The sequence below is a fragment of the Canis aureus genome, chromosome 5, assembly GCF_053574225.1.
Source record: "Canis aureus isolate CA01 chromosome 5, VMU_Caureus_v.1.0, whole genome shotgun sequence".
Taxonomy (NCBI): domain Eukaryota; kingdom Metazoa; phylum Chordata; class Mammalia; order Carnivora; family Canidae; genus Canis; species Canis aureus.
This window is the reverse complement of record NC_135615.1, coordinates 61,277,756-61,299,871: the sequence shown is the minus strand read 5'-3', so window position 1 is coordinate 61,299,871 and position 22,116 is coordinate 61,277,756. Positions and strand designations below refer to the sequence as shown.

Here is a 22,116-nt window from a genome sequence, read left to right as displayed (position 1 = left end):
AGCTTAAGATTTATGTGAAATTAATAACAGAACAGATGTCTTCACAATTTGGTTCCTCTGGAAAAAAAAAAAAAAAAAGGAACCTGATTACTTTGAAAACTTCAATGCTTTAAAATGCAGACCCAGGGAGTTTTTACTCTGGGGTAAAGAGTTATGCCTTGATATCGTCCACATCGCAGAGCTAAGTGGAATTTAAATGTCAGATTTATATTAAATAGTCATATTCCCCATTATGACATATAATAAACAACAGCTTATTACTTTCATTAATAAGATGTGTTGGACATTTAAACTAAAGCTTCCAAGATAAAGCCGGTACCTCATAAGCAGGAGACACTGGGGAGGTGTGGGAAATATGCAAGCAGCCTGGTTTTTAGCTTGGTTTCTGATAATTTAATCATTGATTCCTCCTAGGAAAACAAAATGCATCTGTGCTCACACAAAACTCACCACTTTATAAAGGAGTTGAGTCATCTCCCGCAGACATGTGTGCCGAGGGCCAAATGCTCTCCATTTCACAGGACATTTTAAGTCTTGCCTCTTTATTTTATTTTTTCCTCTTGCCTGAAATCCTTTCCCTTTATCTAGGCTTCTGTAGTGCTGGGTGCCTCTCCGGCTGAATTTTAACACTCCTCCGGGCTCAAGTGTGTCCACACACCAGCGGGAGGGGGGCTGGGTTTTTACTTTCCGAAGTCCAAGGAGGATAAGTGTGATAGAAATTTCTCCCCTGTGGGCCTGTTGTTCTGGAAGTGAGAGAGAGAGAGCTGAGACCCCCAGGCACCAGGCAGTTCCCCTCCCTCTGGCAAAGCAAGTTAATGAGGTTTGCAGGGGGTGGGAGGTGTCAAATGGCAAAGCCCAGAGTTAACTATTAGGTTCCAGAATCCTTTCCCCATAACAGCTGTGATAACCCTTCTCTCTATTCCAAACCAGCAGTGGAGCGTGGACTTAGAACCTTCCCCACATTCCCCCAGAGAAAACAAGAACATTGAGCCAAATAATCTGAAAGCCTCTCCCTTTAGCATGTTCCATCTACTCTAATATTGGCTTTCCTGATACTTGTCCTCTTACTTCTCCTCTTGCCCTCCCTCCCTCCACACCTAGACCAGGTTGGGGATCCTATAGTCCAGTCACCTCTGCTGACTGACCCACAGGTGATGGTCCAGAGAAGCTTGAAGGAGATGTGACCGGCCCCAGCACTTCCTAAGGGTGTGTGGCATTGAGCAAGACACAGAGCTTGTTGGACCCTCTGTCTCCTCATCTGAAAGGGGACAGAATCACTCCCACCCAGGACAGTTGTGATGATGATGCTATGAGCTGATGCATGGAGAGAGCTTGGCACTAAGGCAGCTCTCCACAAATTGAGCTCCTGTTAGTATTGTACAGCTCCTGGAAGGATGACAAGCCACGGTCCTGCAGAGGTAGCCAGGAATGACTTTAGGAGCCTCTGCAGACTGCCACTCCCCACCCCATGCAAAGAGGATTATCCAAATTGTCCCTACTCTCTGCTGATACTGGGTTGTGAGCAGTGGATGGGCCCCATCTAGGAAGCAGGATAACTCAGAGTCGGGCATCTGTCACCACAGGTGTGCATGCCAATGGCACTGGCAATGCCAGACCTTCCACTTCTTCAAGGAAGCCAGAAATGGTGGAACACTTTTATGTCAAGGCTTCCATGTTTCAAATAGAAGGCACCACTAGGCCACAAACCCTTATCTGAAACTGTTGGGTCCAGACATATTTCAGTACTCAGAAATGTTCAGGTTTGAAGAGATTATACAACATAACTGCCATCTATTACCTGACATCCCTGGGCAGGCTCTGGAGAAATGTGACACAGTCAAACTCATTAATATCCCTGCATCGCAGGACTGGTCACCACTTCCTTCTCCCCATAGGGCACCAGGGTCTGTAGGCCCTCACCACATTGGCAGGTGGGGAATGTCTTCTGGCAGAAGAGGGCATCTATGGTGGAAGTCTTGCGACTCAGTTTCCTACAGCCAGCCCCACTTACTTTAGAGAGTCTTGCAAGAGCCATGAAGCTTTGGAATTCCTGTGCTGAAAGGCTCCTAATGATCATGGTGTAAAGTCAAACTAAGTCACTGGACTCTAAGTGATGGAAACCCAAGTCAAATAGGGTTGAGCAAATAATGGTGGCAATAATCCCATTACTAGCTCATGCAACAGGAGGGTATAGAGGTGGATCCAGGTGCTCTGACAAGGTCCCTAGGACTCTATTTCTCTTATCTCTCTGCTTCACTTCTGATTGTGTTGGCTCCAAACTCAAACAGATGCTTCCTTCATGGTGACAAAATGGCTGCCAGCAGCTCCAGCCACACATGTTTCTAAGGTTGGGCCCTATGAAAAAACATCATGAACTTCTGCCCAGAAATCTAAACAGCAGCTATTGGACATTTCTATGGCTCTGATGGAGTCACTTGCCCATCATGAAACCAATCACAATGCCCAAGGTTACACACCCACCTGAATGCAGGGATGGATTCATCTTGGCACAAGCTGCTTGGACTTGAGAGTAGAGGTTTCTGAATGAAGGCAGGGGCTGAAGATCTATAAGCCCCTTATGAAATAAACCCCAATTCCCACCCACCCCAACATGTCTGCTCCCAGCTGTTCTTTTGTCGCCCATCCTAGACCACCACGCTGACACCCTTCCTGCCTCCCACCCTTATAATCTCCATGGTGACCAAGAGGTTTCTCTTCCTTTTGTTGATAAGAACTCATTCAATTTGATCAACATTTCACGCTTAAGAGACAGTGCTCACTTTCCCCATTTTGCTGACTAGGAAACAGGGACTTGAAGAGTTTGTATAGCCTCAATGGCAAACAGTATGAAGGCACCTCAAAAAGCTAAAAGTAGAACTACCCCATGCTCCAGCAATTCTTCTGAGTATTTATCTGAAAGAAATAAAATCACAATCTCAAAAAGATACTTATATCCCCACGTTTATTGCAGCATTATTTACAATAGCCAAGGCATGGAAACCACCTGTGATCACTGACAGATAAATGGATAAAGCAAATGGAGAGAGCACACACACACACACACACACACACACACACTGGGATATTATTTAGCCATAAAAAAGAAGGAAATCTTTCCATTTGCAACAACATAGTTGGACTTTGAAGACCTTATGTTATAACCCAAACAGAGAGACAAATAATCTATGATCTCACTTACATGAGAACCTAAAAAAAAAAAAAAAAAAATCCCCAAACATAAAGAAATAGTGTTTGCCAGTAATGGGGGATGGGAGTAAGCAAAAATGGGTAAAGGGGGTCAAAAGATTCAACTTCCAGGTATAAGGTAAATAAGGCCTAGGGATATCATGCACAGCATGGTGACTATGGCTAACAATACTGCACTGTGCATTTGAAAGTTGCTAAGAGAAGAGATCTTAAAAGTTCTCAAAAAAATAAGTTCTCATCTCACCTCATCTCATCTCTCATAAGAAAAAAAAATATTGTGGGACGCCTGAGTGGCTCAGTGGTTGAGTGATCATACCCTTTAGCTCAGGGTGTGATCCCAGATCCAGGGATGGAGTCCTGCATCTAGCTCCCTGCGAGGAGCCTGCTTCTCCCTCTGCCTATGTCTCTGCCTGTCTCTGTGTCTCTCATGAATAAATAAAGAAAATCTTTTTTAAAAAAAAAATGTGTAACTGTATGGTATGGGTGATGGTTATTAACTAAAATCTTGGGTGGAAAAAAAAAAGAAAAAAAAATCTTGGGTGGTCATTCTTTCCCAATATAAACATATATCAAACAATTATGTTGTAACACCTTAAAGTAATACAATGATGTATGTCAATTATATCTCAAAAAAGAGAGAGAGTAACTTGTCCCAAGTTGTAGCGCTAGAGTTCACCATTTCTGCTTGTCCATCTCTGGACTAAGTGGCCTGACATTGGCGTCTACTCAATTTTTCTCATTTTGAAACTGGGAAGGCTGGATGTTCAGGTCCTATCCTTATTAAAAATGGGAAGAAAGTGGTGTTATTCTCTTCAGCCTGAGGTTATGAGGTGTTGGAAGTGCAGAGAGGAAAAGAAAAAGGAGAATAGTCCATGTGGGTTAATGTGTAACTGAATCCAAAAATGTTTTTTCTTGAACTAGAGCTTCTATTGTCAACCATTATTAGAAAAATAAGTTCAGGCATCAAGCGAGCAGTACCACGGATATAGATGTACCTGGAAGTCTAGATGTAGACATCCATCTTCTATTTTAGTAGGTGATACATACATAAGGTTTTAAAAAACCCACCAAACTTCTAAGTCATAAAAAGTATGTCTCAGCCAGCTACCCAGTTTCTCTCCTCAGAGACATTGGCCTAATGTTCTCATAAGTCCATCTGGAAAAAGTAAAGCACAAAACAAGAGAGTGCTTATTTCTCCAGAACCTCCCAAAACAAATATTATCAAACTTTATTATATTTGCCACTCTGGTCAATGAAAAAGAGTATTTTTCAGGTGCCTGGGTGGCTCAGTTCTTTAAGCATCTTCCTTTGGCTTAGGTCATTATCCCAGGGTTCTGGGATTGAGCCTCACATTGGGGTCCCTGCTTAGTGGAGAATCTTCTTCTCCCTCTCCCTCTGCTTATCCTTTCTCTCTCTCTCTTCCTCTCTCTCTCTCTCAAATAAATAAATAAAAACTTTCTTTAAAAAAGAAAAATAGTATTTTTCTTGAATTGCATGTTCATAATCTTCAAATATTTTCTGTTCAGTCATATGATTTTTCTTATTGACTTATAGGGACTCCTCATATATTCAGTAAATTCAACTCTGTATGATATGAGATGCAAATATTTTTTACATATCTAGATCACCCTTACTCTTTGGTTTTTTTGTTATGTAGGCTTAAAAATATTTCTTTGTAGGCCAACTGATCAATTTTATTATAGCTTCTGGTATTTTGGCCATATTTTGAAAACTCTTACCCATTCTGATATTTTTTTGAAGTTCCTCCACATTTCCTTCCAGTTCATTTATGTATTATTGAATGTATGCAAACATGGATTCATCTGAAATCTTTTGGGATATATGTTGTGAGGTAGGGGACCAATTTAATATTTTCTCTAGATGACCACTCATTAATCCAAAGACATTTATTAAATAAAGCCATCTTTCCCCCTACTGCTTTGAAATGCCCAAACCTTGGACTGTTGCAACATTCTACATTTATCTCATTGTTCAGAGGCTATATAATTATTCCAATGTCATTCACAATGCTTGTGGGAACCATCTTGCACACGATGGAAGCAATACAGATAAAACAATTTTGATAAGGAAGAAGCACTGCGAGGATGCACCCACCAGAGAGCTACACCAAACCGATGCTATCAACAAAAGCATGATGGGAATATTTCCCATCATGAACCTTTGGTTGTGTTCAGCTTTTAGATGGGAGTATTACATTTGAATACTAAAACAAGACATCAAAGTGCATAGTTCTGTAAACAAAAACTTGTAACCCAAGGACAGAAGAGGTTCTCATAGAAGCTTAAAGTCCCAGGACATGTGGATTCACACCATCTAGAACATCTGTTAAGACTGTGACCCTATAGACATAACCAGACAATTGCCTTCTCAATTGGAGTTCCCCTCACCAGCAGAATGTGAACTCCTGGGACTTTCCTTGAGCTCCAGATGATCCTGGGACCTCCTTCCCACAGGGAAAGGCCTGAGTGCCCTTTGATCTTCTTAGAGCAAAATCTACTGGGTAAAATTATAATTTGATATGGCTGCACGTAGCCAATAGAAACTCATAAACCGTCTTAACATCATAATGCATTGTGAAAAAGAATCGCTAAGTACCATGAAACATATGAGAACCCCAGGCTTCCATTCATCTCTAGCTTTATGCTAGGGCAGCATATTAAAGTGATTTCAACTTCAGAGCTGAGCTCCCCAAAGAGTGCTCCAGTCTTAATTAAAATGTCAATGAAATACAAAAGTGCATGGGGGACATTCTCAGAAATCATTTCCTTTTAACTTCCGGCTGGCTGGCTGCTCCTTCCCTCAAGCTCACCAGCTTGGCCACTTAGTGCAGGTACTCAAGCCACCCTTCTACTCTACCATGGGGGAGCCCTCGTCCAGACCCCAACCATCCCCATGGGAGACTGGAGGAAGGTGGGCTGCAGATTCTTGCTTGAGGCTTCTCTGTATCTTGAGCTGCCCGAGTTGAAGGGATGGACGATCATTACCTGGGTGCATAACCCAGAACCGCAGAACAAGGGGTGGGCTGGAAAGGTAGGGGGAAATAAGAGAAAACTTCAGCTTCAGGTCATTTGGGTGCAGCATCAGTGAACCCAGGAAAATTTTAACTCAGGAATTGAAAATGCAGATACTTATGGGGCTAGACAAAGGACATAATTGAGGAAGTGGGGGAGGTGCAGAGTACGAGGGGGTGGTGGGGATTGCCAAGAGCTAGAAATCATTTTCCCTTCAAAAGGAACAATTGCTACTCAGTTTAGAGATTGTTTACGTGTGGGAGTGCAAACCTGGTATCACTATGCCTTCCAATTTATTTTTAAGATTTTATTTACTTATTCATGAGAGACACAGAGATACAGGTAGAGACACAGGCAGAGGGAGAAGCAGGCTTCCTGAGGGGAGCCCGATGCGGGACTTGATCCCAGGACTCCGGGATCATGACCTGAGCCAAAGGCAGATGGTCAACCACTGAGCCCCAAAGTGCCCCCCTTCTGATTTTTTTTAAAGAAAATCCAGAAATCTGCATTTTTCAAATGTGAAGTCTCATGACTTTGTATTGGCTACTTATTAAATATTTAAAACTTCTGCATGGATCAACGTATGACCAAAATAAAACATGTGTGGATAAATTTCAGTCCTGGGAGGGGACTATGAGGTCCCAGGCACGTCCCTTCCTTAATCTCTATATCCATCCATGCATCCAGCCATTGAATATTCACTAATGCCTCCAGGTGCCAAGCTAATAGGAGAAAACAAATGATTCTAAGTGCAAGTCCAGTCTTATCTCCAGTCCCATTCTGGTCCTATCTCTTGGCTTGAGAGAGCAAGGTAGCCAGATCCAGTATTTAAATTATATTGTGTGTGTGTTAAGTACAGTCCAGGAATTAAAAGGCAACCTTTTTCAATGGATCTATCTTGGCTTCAAAGTTGCATATGACCTTGGATTAATACCTTCTCTTCTTTCTCATAGCACAAGCTGAAGAATCTTTTATGAGACTCTAAATTGTCACAGTGACCATTTCTGGTCTGGTTAGTGACCTCACTCGAGGCCCCAGGCCCACGGTAACTTTTGTGTTAATATAACCTCTGGTGACGCTCACCTGTCTGAATCTGTCAGGACTTCCTGCCTCTGTCCTGCCTGGACCATAACCACAGGAAATGCCTCTGTACTTGTTGAATTGCTGCATTTTGTGCTTTTAGTCAAAGGAGAACATGGGGAAGTGGCATCCATCGTCTCCTCAGAGATAAGTGACTCCCTGGACTACAGTCAGAAGAGCTTTTTGCTAAGAGGGACACTCCTGCTGTGTCCTGGCGTGCCCATCTGTCCCTGTGTATGGCAGGGGTGGGGGTGCAGGGGTGTGGGGCCCCCAACAGCACAAGCAAGGCAGACCCTGCTCTATAGGTGGTGGGCTTCCTCGTTGTTGGGGCCAAGCCCTTGGGAAGATGCCAGTCCTATTTGTTCCCCACCTGATGCTGCTGACAACCTTGCAAGGACAGGGACCTTGACTTGTCACTTCTACATTCCCAGTATCCAGCACAGAGGCTGCACATAGTAAGTGAACATTTGCAGAGTGACTGGCCTAATGGGGGAAAAACCATTTTGCTGATGGGCAATTAAGAATCAGAGAAGAGAAGGGATTCATCTGAAGCCTGTTGCTCTCTTCTCCCTCTTACCATCTACACACACACACACACACACACACACACACACTCACATACACGGAGAGACACACAGATGCATGCATACACACACTCTCAGATACAGATACATACGGACCCACATTCACATGCAGACGCACCATCACATGGAGAACGGGCACATGTGCACACATGCACACATACATGGACACGCACACGCACACGCCTCCCCCCCACTTCAGCTTCCAGTTCCTAGATGCCACTCGTACAGCAATGCACCCAGGCCTCCCACTCCAACTTGCTGTCCCAGGTGCAGGAGATGCTGTTTCTCTCACACCTCTGTCCAAGGAACCCAGTTCATGCTAAATACTTGACTGTCATTCAAGCCGCCCCTTGGGAAAAACCATCACTGTTTAGCAGGATCTCTCTCTGGAAAGACATTTGCACCAACAATTCCTATCATTCCGGAAGTCTGATGTTTGAGAAAGCATTTACTTCTCTTGAGGCGTAAGAACAGGGAGCATCCGTTTGTGGGTGCCACCAGCCTTGGCCTTGGGTTGTCTAATAAAGCACTGGCTTAACTATGTCTGGGGTTGTAAAACTGCAACATAGCTTCTAGGTGATTCTACTGTATGAAGAGCTCAGGATGCTCCTACTACACCACAAACACCTGCTTATCTTTTTCTGTGTGTCATAGATTGTAGGTCTACACTCCTGCCCGTATTCACGGATTTGGGGCCTCTGAGGCTGTGGTTTCTGATCATCCAGCCTGAGGTCTTTATTCCACTGTTTTTTCCAAACTCGTGGCTCTGCCTCTTCTTTAGCAGATAACTCAGCCATAATTTAACATTTGTGCTCTTTCAATTCAGTCAAACAATCTCCTTTCGTGGGGCTAGCCACTCTTTTTGAGAGGCAGGGATGGGGAGGGAGGCTTGGGCTTGCTCTGCTTTTGTGTGAGCCTGTTGCTAAGAAATAGCATACTTTTTGTTCATCTTACCTGCTTTCCAGCTTTTGATCGATAGCAGAGCGCGTATACCTTATATAAGAACTAGCTGCATTTATTCAGCAGGTTATACATTAATTTTACCATCAGGACATCGTACAAATAGATAATCTTTAAAAAAAGCATTTTGGATTTCTTAAAAGTGAATTTAATTATAAGTAGTAATGTGTGCCGGAGAATTATAATTATGAAAAGTCATGTTCTGTAAGACTGAAATGACAGATTATATTTCAAAGACTTATTGCAGAGGAATTAAAAGACCCAATTTATTAGTTGTAAATTTATGATTATTGCGGCTTTGCTGAAACACGCACACACACACACACACACACACACATCATAGCATATTCTAGTTGGATTTAGTATGCCTAATCCTTTCGACAAGAATCATATTTTGCACCAGAAGCTGCCACTCCGTTAATTTGTTTGTGAGACAAAAACAGACAACTAATCTTTGTCTTCTGATCCCTGAATGGCAATAATTTAAATTACTTTGTAGGCATGTTTTGCATCCCTCCCTCCATCCTCGCAAAGTGATTAAAAAGTTGACATGGACCCGAGAACAGAAATGCTGTTGTCAAGGAGGAACTGAAGAGGGTTTTATGGGTATCGCTGGGGAGGGCGTGGGGGGAGGCAGCAGAGCTGCAAAGGACCTGGGATTGAGCCTCGCTGGTTCACACAACAAATATTTGCTGAGCATCTACTATGTTCCAGGCATCGTACTAAGTATATTCGAGGTGTTCTCTCCATTAAGCCGAGCTGAGGGGCTTAGACCTTCTCCTGAAGTCAATGGGGAGCCACCGATGGTTCATGAACATGAGTCAGTGGTCTTGGAGAAAGACGTAGGCAACTCTTTTGCCTACAGACAGGTAACACAGGCCCAGAGAGGTTGTAGAAGCCAGAGGAAGCACGCCCTGTCTAAAGGGGTAGCCACTACTTGGCTCCAGCCCACGGTGGACAGAGATTCCGGACCCCCCAGCTTGTTATAAGAAGCTAGAAATTTGTAGATTGATTGCAGAAATCGTCCTACCCTTTGCTGTCTTCATGCCCTTTACACGTGACTTGGTAGCCCCTCCCGTGACGTGCTGGAGTCCTCACCCCCACCACCGAATCTGCTCACCGACATCTCCTGGACTGTGACAGAGCCTGGCCTTCAGGGACCTCGCACGCTTCCACCGTCTACCCCTGGGAGTCTGTCTCCGCCCTGAGGACGAGTCCCAGCCTGGCCCACCTAGACCAGCGCAGCCCCCCCGGCTGGCCTGCAGCTTTGCAGAAACCAGAAGGAGCCCAGAGCCCACCCGCCAGCCGGCCAGCCTGCAGACTAAGGGAAAATAAGGAATGTCTCTTGTTCCACGCCACTGAGTTCTGGAGTCACTGGTTAGGTGGTGATAGCTAACTGATACAATAATTAATTCCTATTTTAAAAAACAACTTCAGGGGCATCTGGGTGGCTCAGTCCCGGAGTCACAGGATCGAGCCCCGCATTGGGCACCCTGCTCAGCAGGGAGTCTGTTTCTCCGTCTGCTCCTCCCCCTGCTCGTGCTCACTCTCTTTCTCTCTCTCTAATAAACAAAACCTTTAAAAAATAAAAATAGGGGCACCTGGGTGGCTCAGTGGCTGAACATCTGGCTTCAGCTCAGGGTGTGATCCCCGGGTCCTAGGATCGAGTCCCGCATCAGGCTCCCTGTGGGGAATCTTCTTCTCCCTCTGCCTGTGCCTCTGCCTCTCTGTGTGTCTCTCATGAATAGATAAAATCTTTAAAATAAATAAATAAATAAACACACGCATACATACATAATAAAATAAAAATAAAAAGCAACTCTATGCTGTCATCCCTCCTCTCGTCAACCACCGCCCCTACCCCCCATACCTGCAAATAGAGGGACCCGAGGCTCAGTAAACGTTTCTGGCTCACCAGGCATCAAGGAGGGTTCAGTTCTAAGCTGCTGGGTCAGGGAGAGGAGAAGACACCTAAGCACGTCACATCTGCCACCTGCTCCGACCTTGACCTTCCTGCAGGAGGGCAGGAGGGCAGCAGGTGGGGCCGACTGCAGGGGCCTCTGTGGCCTCAGTGCTCAGTCCCCCTACTCACCCACGACCAGGGGCCCACCTGTGTGTTCAGCAGGCCCCAACCCAGATGTCTCTCCCCAGCCCCAACCCCCAGCTCCATGTCTGGGTCTGTGATCCCCAAGAGCTCTGAGCCCCAAGGCTCGAAACTGCAACCTCTCCCCTGGGCATACAGCGTGGCTGGAAGCCTCTGCGGATGGAGCAGAGCACTCGGGCAGGTGGCACCCGGTCCTCCAGCCCCCGGTACGTCCACGAACTCCTACCCCGGGCCTGCATCCCTGCCTCAGAGGGCAGCGAGCCTCGGGGCTCCGGGCGGGCTCTCAAGCTGGACCCTGCAGCTCCATCTCCCCCTGTCACCAGGCCTTGCTGCTGTGTGAATTAGAAACGGCTCCCTGCGGGCAGGCGCAGCGTCAGGGCTTGTCTTAGCTGGATGTGCCCTGCATCAACACCCCAGCCGGGGCCCTTGGTTCAAGGCTAAGCGTGACATACGTCAGAACTTGAATCAGCCTAGGTGTTATCGACCTGTCTGCCAGTTTGAAATGTCCTTCCCCTTCCTCGGCCTTCAAGGCTCCATTCTAGTGATGCCTCCTCTGCAAAGTCCTCCTGGATCCACTCCCTTGACTGAGATTATTCTTTCTGAAACCTTTGAAGCCCTGGGAGCCCCCTTATTTAGCTTCTACCCTGTCCTGAGTGTCCCTTGGCAGCTGTCTGTCACTCCCCACCATACCACGTGAGCAAGGAGGGGTGCTCACCTGCCACCCATGTGGGTGCCCACAGGCTATGTGACAGGGGTCAGGAGGAGAGGTGGTGCCTCTGAAGAAATGGCAGGTGCAAGGGTCCTCTGGGAATTCAAATCAAGCTGGTTCCTAAAGGCGTAGAAGGAGGCGGCCTCCCTCACTCCCACATTGCCCCGCTGGGGGTGATACCTGGCGAATATTCCCCAAGGGGATGAGGCGTGGCTTGTAAGGTGCACTGTGGCCACCCCCCATCCCTTCCCGAGGCCTGCTCATCTGCGATTCCGCCCTAAGTCCCTCTTGGATCCTGCCACAGAGCCACTTGTTCCAGCGAGCCTCCACCAGTAAGGGAGGCAAGGACCAGGCGAGTTTGACGAGCGGGAACAGACATGGAGAATGTTCCAGATTTGGAGACTGACTCGAGGATCACCGTGGCTCCAGGAGCCCGGATGGGGTCTGTGTGTCTCTGGGCTGTGGTGGGGAGGACAGTGGATAGAAGTCAAGCTGAGGGGCAGGAGGGAGCTGGAGCACCGGGCAGCACAGAGGAGACAAGTGGCATCTGCAGCCAGCCCTGGGGAGGTGGAGGTGGGGGTGCTGCTTATAGGAAAGGGATTTTCTGGATTCCTAGAAAAACAATAGCCAGGGCTTGTTGCTGGGGCAGAAGGATTGGGGTCACCAGCTGGCTCTTTGGTACTGTGATTGGTTCCTGATGCTTCAGAATTTGAGGGCAGGAGGCACTTGGGGACACCGGCTGACCCTTGGGCCCCCTAACCCTCTCCCCAGCCCCCCTGGTGTCTCACAATGTATAAGATGTTCTGATTGCCTGTTTCTCCTTCCTTCTCACTTTGCTCTTCTTTTGCTGGGGTGTGTGGTGGGGATAAAGCCTTAGAGGCACTTCCAGGAGCCAGGCAGACACCCCACAGCAGGACCCTGGGCACCTGCTGAAGGCAACGGCTTGCTAGCTGTAGAGTGGGGACAGGCCTGGGCTTGGGTGAGGAAGGACAGCATTCTGGTTGGGGGCTGGTGGGATAAGGCCATCCCGGCAGGTAAGAAGCCACCGACACCCGGTCCTAGGGTCTCAGAAGGGCCAAGCCAGCTGCATCTCATTGTCCTCAGAGCACAACCCAACTCCTTAGCTCAGCCAAACAGCGTGACCTGGCCCCACTGACCGCCACCACCACCCCAACTTCACCTTCCAGTATTACCACACTGAACCCTTAGGATTATTTGGGTGCAAGCAACAGAAATACACCCTGACTCACTTAAGGGCAATGGGGGTTATTAGGGTGACAACAGAGGGGAGGAGGGATACCAGTCCATGGGCCCTGCAGCAGCACACTTGGGTGGCCAGCACTCTTTGTGTTTATGTCACTCAAGATGTCATGGGCATCCCGTTGGCTGAGCCCAGATCACAAGCCCACCCATAGGGTAGCCAGAGGAAAGCCCTGGCCCAAGAAGGCTTCAAGGACCCACCTGGCTGCTGAAGACAGAAGGCAAGTACCCCAGTTTACCTTCCCAGTAACACTGTCCTCAATGGAAAGGACAGAACTCCTCCAGAGGAAGAGGAGACACGTGCTTGGTGACCAAACCCACAAACGTCCACTGTGCCCTTCACTCACTCTATGGCAACCATGACGCTCTTCTTTTTGTCCCTTTTGTTCCTCAAATACAATAAGCTTGCACCTGCCACAGGGCCTTTGCACCTGCCATTCTCTCTACTGGAAACACTCTTCCCTTAGTTCTGCACATGTCTGCTTCCTTGTCTTTCTTCAGAAATCAATTCCTCTCAAAGCCTCCCACTCCCACCACCTTTTCTCAAGTTTTCCCTATTCGATCATCTTGATACCATCCTTCACAGGTCTTCCCACCATCCAGGATGACTTCTTCTATGAATGTGTCTGCTCTGTGTTCTCTGTCTCCTTCCACTAAGGTGGAAGCACCATGAAAGCAGTGACTTCAATTAGTCATTGCTGTAGATCCAGGGCCTGGCACAGGGCTTAATAAGCCTTTAGCAGCTAAATAAGCAAATAGGAACAAAGAATCCCAGACAAGGAGCATGTGGTCCGGCCAAGGATGCCTGGAAACGAGACTGTGATGGCACGTAGGGTGCAAAAGCCAAACTTTGCCTGCTCTGGGGCACTGAGTGTCAGCTGGCTAGGGGCATGGGCTCCATAGCAGGTTGCCTGAGTCAGTGCTCACTAACTGTGCCTCAGTCTCCTCATCTTGGAAAAGAGAACTCCAGATCTAAAGTGAGTGACTATTTAATGACTGAACAGGTGGGAGCGGCTACAAATACATTTGCAGAAGTCCCTTTAAAGTCATGCTTCTCCGGACGCCTGGGTGCCTCAGTGGTTGGGCCCATCTGCCTTTGGCCCAGGGCGTGATCCTGGAGTCCCAGAATCAAATCCCACATTGGACTCCACGCAGGGAGCCTGCTTCTCCCTCTGCCTGTGTCTCTGCCTCTCTGTGTGTGTCTTTCATAAATAAATAAAATCTTTTTTAAAAAAGTAAAGTCATGCTTCTCCAACTTCACGTTTCCCACAGTTATAATAACCTGGAAATGTCGTCTAAAAGGTAGGTTCTAAGGAAGCATTTCCCTCCCCCCACCCCGCCCCCATCACCAATTCTTTTTTTTTTTTTTTTTTTAAGCAGAAGACTCATGTTTATTGGAGAAACTGGGTGGGGCGGGGGGTTCTGCATGGAGCAGGGATGTCAGTAGAGACTCAGGTGGCCAGGAAGCCCCCATCCACCGGCATAGCGGAGCCCGTGGTCATGCTGCTCCGGTCACTCAGCTGGAAGAGGATGGTGTCCACCACGTTCCCCACCTTTGCAAACTTGCCAAGTGGGATTCGATCCAGCATGGTCTTGGCCTTCTGAGGGTCGCTCCAATTGGCCTGGCCCATGGGGGTCATCACCACTGTGGGGTTCACCGTGTTCACGCGGATCTTGTGTGGCCCAAGCTCCGGAGCCATCACCTAGGTCAGCATGTCCCTGGCACCCTTGGTGGAGCAGCAGACGCTGTGGTTGGCTATTGCTCGCCGCGAGGCCTGGCAGGAGATGTTCACGATGGACCCTGGGGCTCCCCTGGCTATTAAGCCGCGGGCCACCATCTGGGACACTTGGATGACGACGGCCCGCAGGTTCAGGTCGAAGGATGCTTCCTTGGTGACCTCCAGGAAGGGCCGCGGCAGCGCCACGCAGCGTTGTTCACCAGCAGGTCCACGGGGCCCACTGCCCAGTGCCCGCTCGGTGGCCTCCCGGTCAGCCAGGTCCACACACACGGGCTCCACCCCGGGACGCTCGCGACCAGGCTGTCCAGGTCGGCCCGGCTCGGGCTCACCGCCACCACCTGCACCCCCGCGGCGTGCGGCGCCTGGACCGCGCTGCGCCCGATGCCTTTGCCCGCCCCGGTGACGAGCGCCCGGCGGCCCGCGAGCCCCAGCTCCACGGCCGTGGTTCCGCCTCTGCGCGCGGCGGCGGCCCGACCGCCCCCATCACCAATTCCGATTCCGTGGCTCTCACGTGGAATCCTGGAAGGTTCCAAGAACCGCTTCCCCGGAGTTTCAGGACCCAACGGATGAGCTGTGATTGCGCATGATGGACACTAGATGGAGCCACGCGCCCAGAGAACTGGTCCGAGCCGCGCCGCGCCGGGCCCCGAGGCTGCTTCGCCACGCGTGGCCAGCAGGTGGCGCAAGCCGTCCTCGGAAGGAGCCGCCGGTCCGCGGGGGCGGGAGGGGAGCCGGTGGTGCGCACGCTCGCTCCCTCCCAGCTTAGCTCCGGCCGCGGGGGCCCGGCCCCTGTGCGACAGCGTCCCGCCTGCCGTGGTCTTAGCCCTTGCTCCCCGGGTAAAGGCGCTGCACTCAGCAGGTGCTCAATAAAGACTTGATCACTTGGGAAGACACACACAGGCCTGCTGGGTGACCTCTGTGACGAAGACCGTCATCGCCTAACTATTAAGTGCCTACTGCATGCATGCCAGGCGCTGTGTTAAGCATCTACCACACTCTAACGGATCCTCGGCCACCCGCCACAGCCCTGAGGTGGTCATTGTGATTACTGGACACTCACGGCGGAGGGGGCCCCATGGGGTTCATCGGGGGTCAGGGAGCCGTGGGCAGCACCGCGGCGCCGCGGCAGAGCAAGGGCTCCGAAACCAAGGAGGGCTTCCTGGAGGTGAGCTCTGCGCAGGCTGCAAAGTGCGGTAGTCGTGGCCCGGCAGAGGGAGGGCGTCGGAGAACAGCCCTGAGCAACGGGGGAACCAGGGTGCTGAGGGTGCTGGAGACGCAGGAGATGCTGGGCTGCAGGGGTGCCGCAGGGGGTGCAGAGCCTGCTGGCCGAGGACGCAGCCGCGGGGGGGGGGGGGGTCAATGGACTCAGGTTCCGGTGCCGCCCGCAGGCTGCGCGTCCTCCGTGGAGCTCACCTTGCCTGTCGGTCCTCGTGCTCACAGGTGCGTCGCGAGGCCTGAGCACAGCGACCTACGACCTACGGTTCCCGGTTCAAAGTGAGCCCCGCGGGGTCGCTGACTTTCTTTCCCTTGTAACGTGGCCGCAGCAAATCCTTCGCTGTGCCTCAGTTTCCCCACCTCTCCCCGGGGTTGGCGGTGGGGTGCAAGGGCTCCGGTGTCGGGGTGTGAGCTGGAGCCGCGCCCGGCGGAGGCCGCCGGCGGGGCGGGGGCGGGGGCGGGGGCGGGGGGCGCGGTGGCGACGACCCAGAGCCGGGCGGGCCCCAGGGGGCGGGCGGCGCGCGGGGGGTGCTCGGGCCCAGGGCGGTTCGCGGTCCCCGCAGCCCACGCAGCCCCCGCAGCCCCCGCAGCCCCCGCAGCCCCCGCAGCCCCCGCGACGCCGGACACGTCCCGCCCCGCCCCGCCCCGGGAGCGCACTGGGAGCGCACTGCGTCCGCGGGCCGCCTGCTGCGGGGGGGGGGGGGGGGGGGGGAGGGGGGAGGGGGGACCCCACCCCGGACGGGGAGGCGGCGGGGGGGGGGCACTGAGCAAACCCGCCCGCGGAGGACGCCCCCCCACTGGGCCGCTTGGGGGGGGGCGGGGAGCAGCCCGGTGGGGGGCCACGATTTTAGGTACAAATAACAGAGCTTCTACGCAAATCGGATTACGTGGAAAAGGACTCCTCAAAGAGACACCCAAGGCGGTATGGGTTTCAGGTAAAGCTGGATCTGGGCTCTCCAACAGGGCCCCCTCCGCCCTGAGGCAGCCCTTGCCCCCTCGGATAGAGCCGGCCAGGCGGTCCCTGGCCTGGAGAGGCTCCCTGCCCCCAGGGCCGGGCCTGGGCCACGGGGCGTGGGGGGGGGGGGTTGGGGCGCCCCAAGCCGAGCTCGCTGTGCCGTGAGCAGAAGGCTGGAAATGATGCAGAGCAGCAGAAAGAGCATGTGTCCTGCCCCAACCGTCCCAGCCAGAGACCACACATCTGGACAAAAACAGAGGCTGTGGCTAAAAGCACAGGGGGAGAGAGGGGGAGGTGGGCAGGGCGCCCCGGGGAGGCAGTGACTCAGGGCCTCGGAGACCTCAACGTGGGCCTCAACGTGGGGGGAGAGAAGGAAGGGCCAGGGGGCAGCGAGGGGCGGCAGGGAAGGAACCCAACGGCCCACTTGTCCGCCCCTGCCCGGTCGGGATCTTTAAGTCCATCTGAAGGCCCTTGTGTTCACCCAAACATGGCTTAGCCTCTCCTCCGTCTCTGCCTCTTGCGGAGGCAACTGCCTCGGCCTCCCTCACCGGCGCCTTAAGGCCTGGCTCCATGCTTCTCAGTGCTGCAAAGTCCTACCTGAAGTCTGCCCTAAATGTCTCCTGCTGTTGGTCACCATTTAACAACTGTGCCCACAGATTCCCCGAGTCTCAGGTGGTCTGTCCTCACCTCCCCTCACTCCAGTGGCAGGAGAACCTAGGGCAGAGTCCGGGCCTTTGTAAGACAAGGGAAGCCCCAGAGCTTTGAATCATCCAAAACGACTTTGAGATAACCCAATTCGGAGCCCTCAGCTGTTCATTCTGGCCTTTCCTTCTACTCCGGGGGCCACCCCACCACCGCCTCCCCTGCTTACTAAGCCTTTCTTCCCACCTCCCCGCATCTAAGAGTAATTCATAAGTTAATTCAACCATTTATTTGACAAATATTTATTGAGTACCTAATTTGTGAAAAACCCTATTCTAGGTCTCGGAACAGCAGCTGACCTTCTAGTGCAGGAATCAAGAAACAAATAAGAAATTAAAGTCACAAAAATGGGGGCACCTGGGTGGCTCAGTGGTTGAGCGTCTGCCTTCAGCTTAGGGTGTGACCTGGGGTCCTGGGATCGAGTCCCGCATCAGACTCCCCACAGGGGCCTGCTTCTCCCTCTGTATCTCTCATGAATAAATAAAAATAAGATCTTAAAAAATTTAAAAAATTAAGTCACAACGGCAGGCGGGGGAATCCTTCTGGTCAGTCCAGGAAGGCTTCACAGAGGAGGCTGCATTTGAGTTGAGACCTAACAGAACAGAAGCTTGCAGGCCACCCCGCCATGCTCCGCCCCCGTCCTGGAATTCGCGGCCCAGCTCTGCGCCCCTGGCATTGGGCTGGGGGAGCCCAGCAAGGTATTGGAGGGAGGAGAACACCATCAGGGAACTAGTTCCTGGATCCCTGCTCCCACCACCACCAGAGGGGCTCTCGGGCTGGCTGTGTGCTTCAAGGCACCTGCTCTGTGCCAGTCTCTCTCCTTTTGGCTCCTGCAAGCCGTCTCCTGTCACCCCTCTGGGCCTGCAGTGGTCTCAGTGCTGGAGCATCTGGTCTGGTTCCTGCACCACAGGCTGGCTTCCCCAGCACCCCACCCACATGCTTTGGTTTTAATTCCTCTGTCAATAAGCTTTCCTAGAATTATCCTCCCCGGGGGTGCCATCTGCTCCCTCCTGGGTTCCTGACTACAGGGACAGGCCACAGCAGGTCACGTGGGGTTCTGCAGGCCGTGGCAAGGAAGTGAGTTAGTTGGCAAAGGGTTTTAAGCAGAGAAGAGCGCAAAGCCTTCTGAGCCTCCGAACCTGGAATCCATAGGCCTGGGTCTGGGGTGGGGGTCCTGACAGAAAACCCAAAGGGACCCGGACTTCCTGGCCCCAGGAAAGGTCCTGCCTCTGCCCCTCTAGGGCTGTGTATGCTGACACACCCATGTGCCCCCCAGAGTGCTTCTCTGATGTTCCCGGGACCAGGACTCAGTACAAAATGAGAACAGCCTATGATCTCAAGCAGAGGGGCTCACGGGTCCTGGGTTCTCGGCTAAGTCTTCCACCGCGTCAGTAGCAACTCTCTGGTGGTGAGGGACGGACACTCAACCCAGACAGGCTTAAGCAAAGCAAAACAAAACACAAAGTTTGATGGAGAAGACGTACTGGCTCAAACAAAAAAAAGAAAGCTCAGGATACTCCAGCTGCAGGCACAGCTGGATCTAGGAGTTCAGTTGCTGACAGCAGGAGCTCAGGGTCACCATTTCTGTTTTCTTTGATATAGCTTCATCTCAAGAAGCCTCTGTCCTTAAGGGCACCTCCACCCTTACGTCACGCCAACCTCCTTAATAGTACATAGTGTATCTCAAACATCTCCAGTGAAAGTCTCAGATTTCATTTTCATTAGCTCCGAGGGACTCAGAAACCGATCTCTGAACCATCACCCAGCCAGTGGTACTGGGCCCAGGAGCCAGAAGGTAGGTCTCGTCCACTGAACCTCACAGACCTAGAGCCAAGGAGTAGAAGTTCCCCAAAGAAAAAATGAAGGGCCAGCTTCCAAAACTAAGAGAGTTTAGGGTGTTTGGAAGGCACATTCCACAGATGGCCACCCCCTCCCCCAGGCCCATCCTAGCCTTGGAATCTCACATTGTTGTTTTCCTTCTTCCTCAATACCACCTTTATCTTGGTGCTTGGTATCCCAGCACCTGGAATTGGGCTCAGGAAAGTTTTCCTAAATGAATAAAGGGCTTACAGAAATTCATGCCGCATCCTGGTGACTCCTAAGCGTGGCCTGTATCAATTTTCTAGGGCTCCTGTAAGAAGGCAGCACAAACTGGGAGGCTTAAGACATCCAAAATTTATTCTCGAACAGTCCTGGAGGCTAGAAATCCAAAATCAAGGTGTTGGCAAGGGCTATGCTCCTTCTGCAGGCTCCAGAAAGAATCCTTCCTCGCCTCTTCCAGTTTCTGGTGGCTCCTGACAATTCTTGGCATTCCTTATCATGCGACCAAGACATTCTAAACTTTTAACCTGATTACATCTGCAAAGACTACAGCTGACCCATGAACAGCTCTGGGATCAGGCAGGGACAACGACCGCACGTGTAGTCAAAACCCTGAGTACAACTTGTGACTCCCCCCCCCCCCCCCACAGAACTCACCGCTACCGTCATCATAGATGCTACAGATATAGATACGTTACTGATGTCATAGACAACAAATGAAAGCTATTCTGATGTTCTATGTGTTATGTGCTATGTTCTTACAATAAGTAAGCTTGACGGAAGGGAATGTCATTAAGAAGATCATAAAGGAGGGACACCTGGGTGGCTCAGCAGTTGAGTGTCTGCCTTGGGCTCAGGGCGTGATCCTGGGGTCTGGGGATAGAGTCCCTCATCAGGGCTCCCTGCAGGGAGCCTACTTCTTCCTCTGCCTATGTCTCTGCCTCTCTGTGTCTCTGATAAATAAATAAAACCTTTTTTTAAAAAAGAAAATCATAAAGAAGATACATTTACAGCCCTACACAGTATTATTGGGAAAAAATCTGCATATCAATGGTGGATCCACACAGTTTAAGGGTCATGTTCATGAGCCAACTATATATCTGAGGGAGCACACATTTACTACAGGTACTAGAGGGTAGGATTTGAACATATCCTTTTGGGGGGGCACAGTTCTCCCCTTTACACGACCGGCATTAAGACCGGCTAAAAGATGCTGCAGTCTCAAACATAATACCTGATCTTGGTGGTTATTATGCAAGAGTTTGTCTGGTTGCTTTCATTTAATGGTTCCCCCACATCCACATGGGGTTACTGGGATTACCACGGCAGGCTCTTAATGGCAGGCGGTGAAAGGGATACACAGGGATCTCATGTGGTCACCCACAAGTCCATTGCCACTAGACTGCCTGTGCTCTCCAGGCACCTTGGGCCCCTAGTCACTGCCGGGCACTGCTACTCCTCCCTCACTTCTGCAGCTGATGCCATTTCTAAATGCGCACCAAGCACCTACACTGGACACCGACGCCCTGGAATGCCAAAGCCATGCATGTTGTAGAGAGTCACAGTCAGGGCGCCTGGGTGGCTCGGTTGGTTAAGCATCTGCCTTCGGTTCAGGTCCTGATCCTGGGGTCCTGGGATCGAGCCTTGCATCAGCTCCCTGCTCAGTCAGGAGCCCGCTTCTCCCTCTGCCTCTCCTCCTGACTTGTGTGCACATTCTCTCTCTCTCTCTCAAATAAATAAAATCTTAAAAAAAAGAAAAAAGTTGCTCAGCTAAAGCTGCCCTCTGCAGAGGAGCCCCAAAGCTATGTTGTTTAGGCTGCAGTGTCTTACAAAGCCTTCTGGGAAACGGTTAAACCCTGAATGGGGCCAGCAATATCTATGAGCACAACTGAGCCAAGCCCCATGCGAGGCAACAGGGAACAGCGGAGACTGTGGCAAACCAAAGCCCACGCCTCATCTAAACGGGGCAGCTGTGATTTATCGCCAGCTACCGGTTGCCATGTGAAAATTGGCACCCAGGATTGCCAGATCTTTGGGCATTTTTGAAAGAAAACCAGAAAGTCAGATTTCTACATGAAGTCTCCCAAGTTTCAAAATGCTGTCCAGGCTGGATTCAGCCCACAGGCCACGAGTTTGCAAGCCCGGCTTTTGTGAGACAACTTTTTCCATCTTCCCAGCTGTCCACTCTGCAGCTTGACTCTCTGGCTGCCCACGGGACATGGACATGTGTCCAAGGGGGCAGAGCCAGGAACAATCCCCCTCCCCCACTGACCTCAGCCTCACCCTCCCTCAGATAGCCAGGGCTTCTGCTCAGGTCAGGCCCATGGGTCTGGCTCCCTCCTGTGGGGCTAAGTCCCTCCCTCAGGCCTCCTTTCAGATTGAGTGCTGGCAGGCACGTAGCACACTGCCAGGCAAGCCTGTGCATGTCTGAAGCCCACTGAGACCCAAGCTTCCGAGGCTTTTCCGGTTCTCAAGAGAAAAGTCCAGACTTGTCACCATGAGCCCTGAAGGCCCTCACTGGAAGATTGCTCCTGGCCCTCGGAGCCCATGGCTTTGGTCCTCAAATTGGTCCCTGCTGATCCCAGTCCCATCTCTTGACCCTGCCCTTCAACACCGCCACCCTTTTTAGATAGAGGGAAACTCCCTTCTCCAGGGCGGCTTGCGGTCTTCCCTCTCTGGACCTCTGCACGCAGGGTGCCCCAGACTGTGCCTGAAACGTCCTTCCCACCGCAACCCCCACCCAACAC

General features: G+C 51.1%; 1 pseudogene; it reads right to left on the bottom strand.

Annotated features, from left to right (window-relative positions):
* Positions 1-14,327: 14,327 nt before the first annotated feature.
* LOC144313570 (L-xylulose reductase pseudogene) lies at positions 14,328-15,611 on the bottom strand (annotated as a pseudogene).
* Between the last annotated feature and the right edge of the window lie 6,505 nt (positions 15,612-22,116).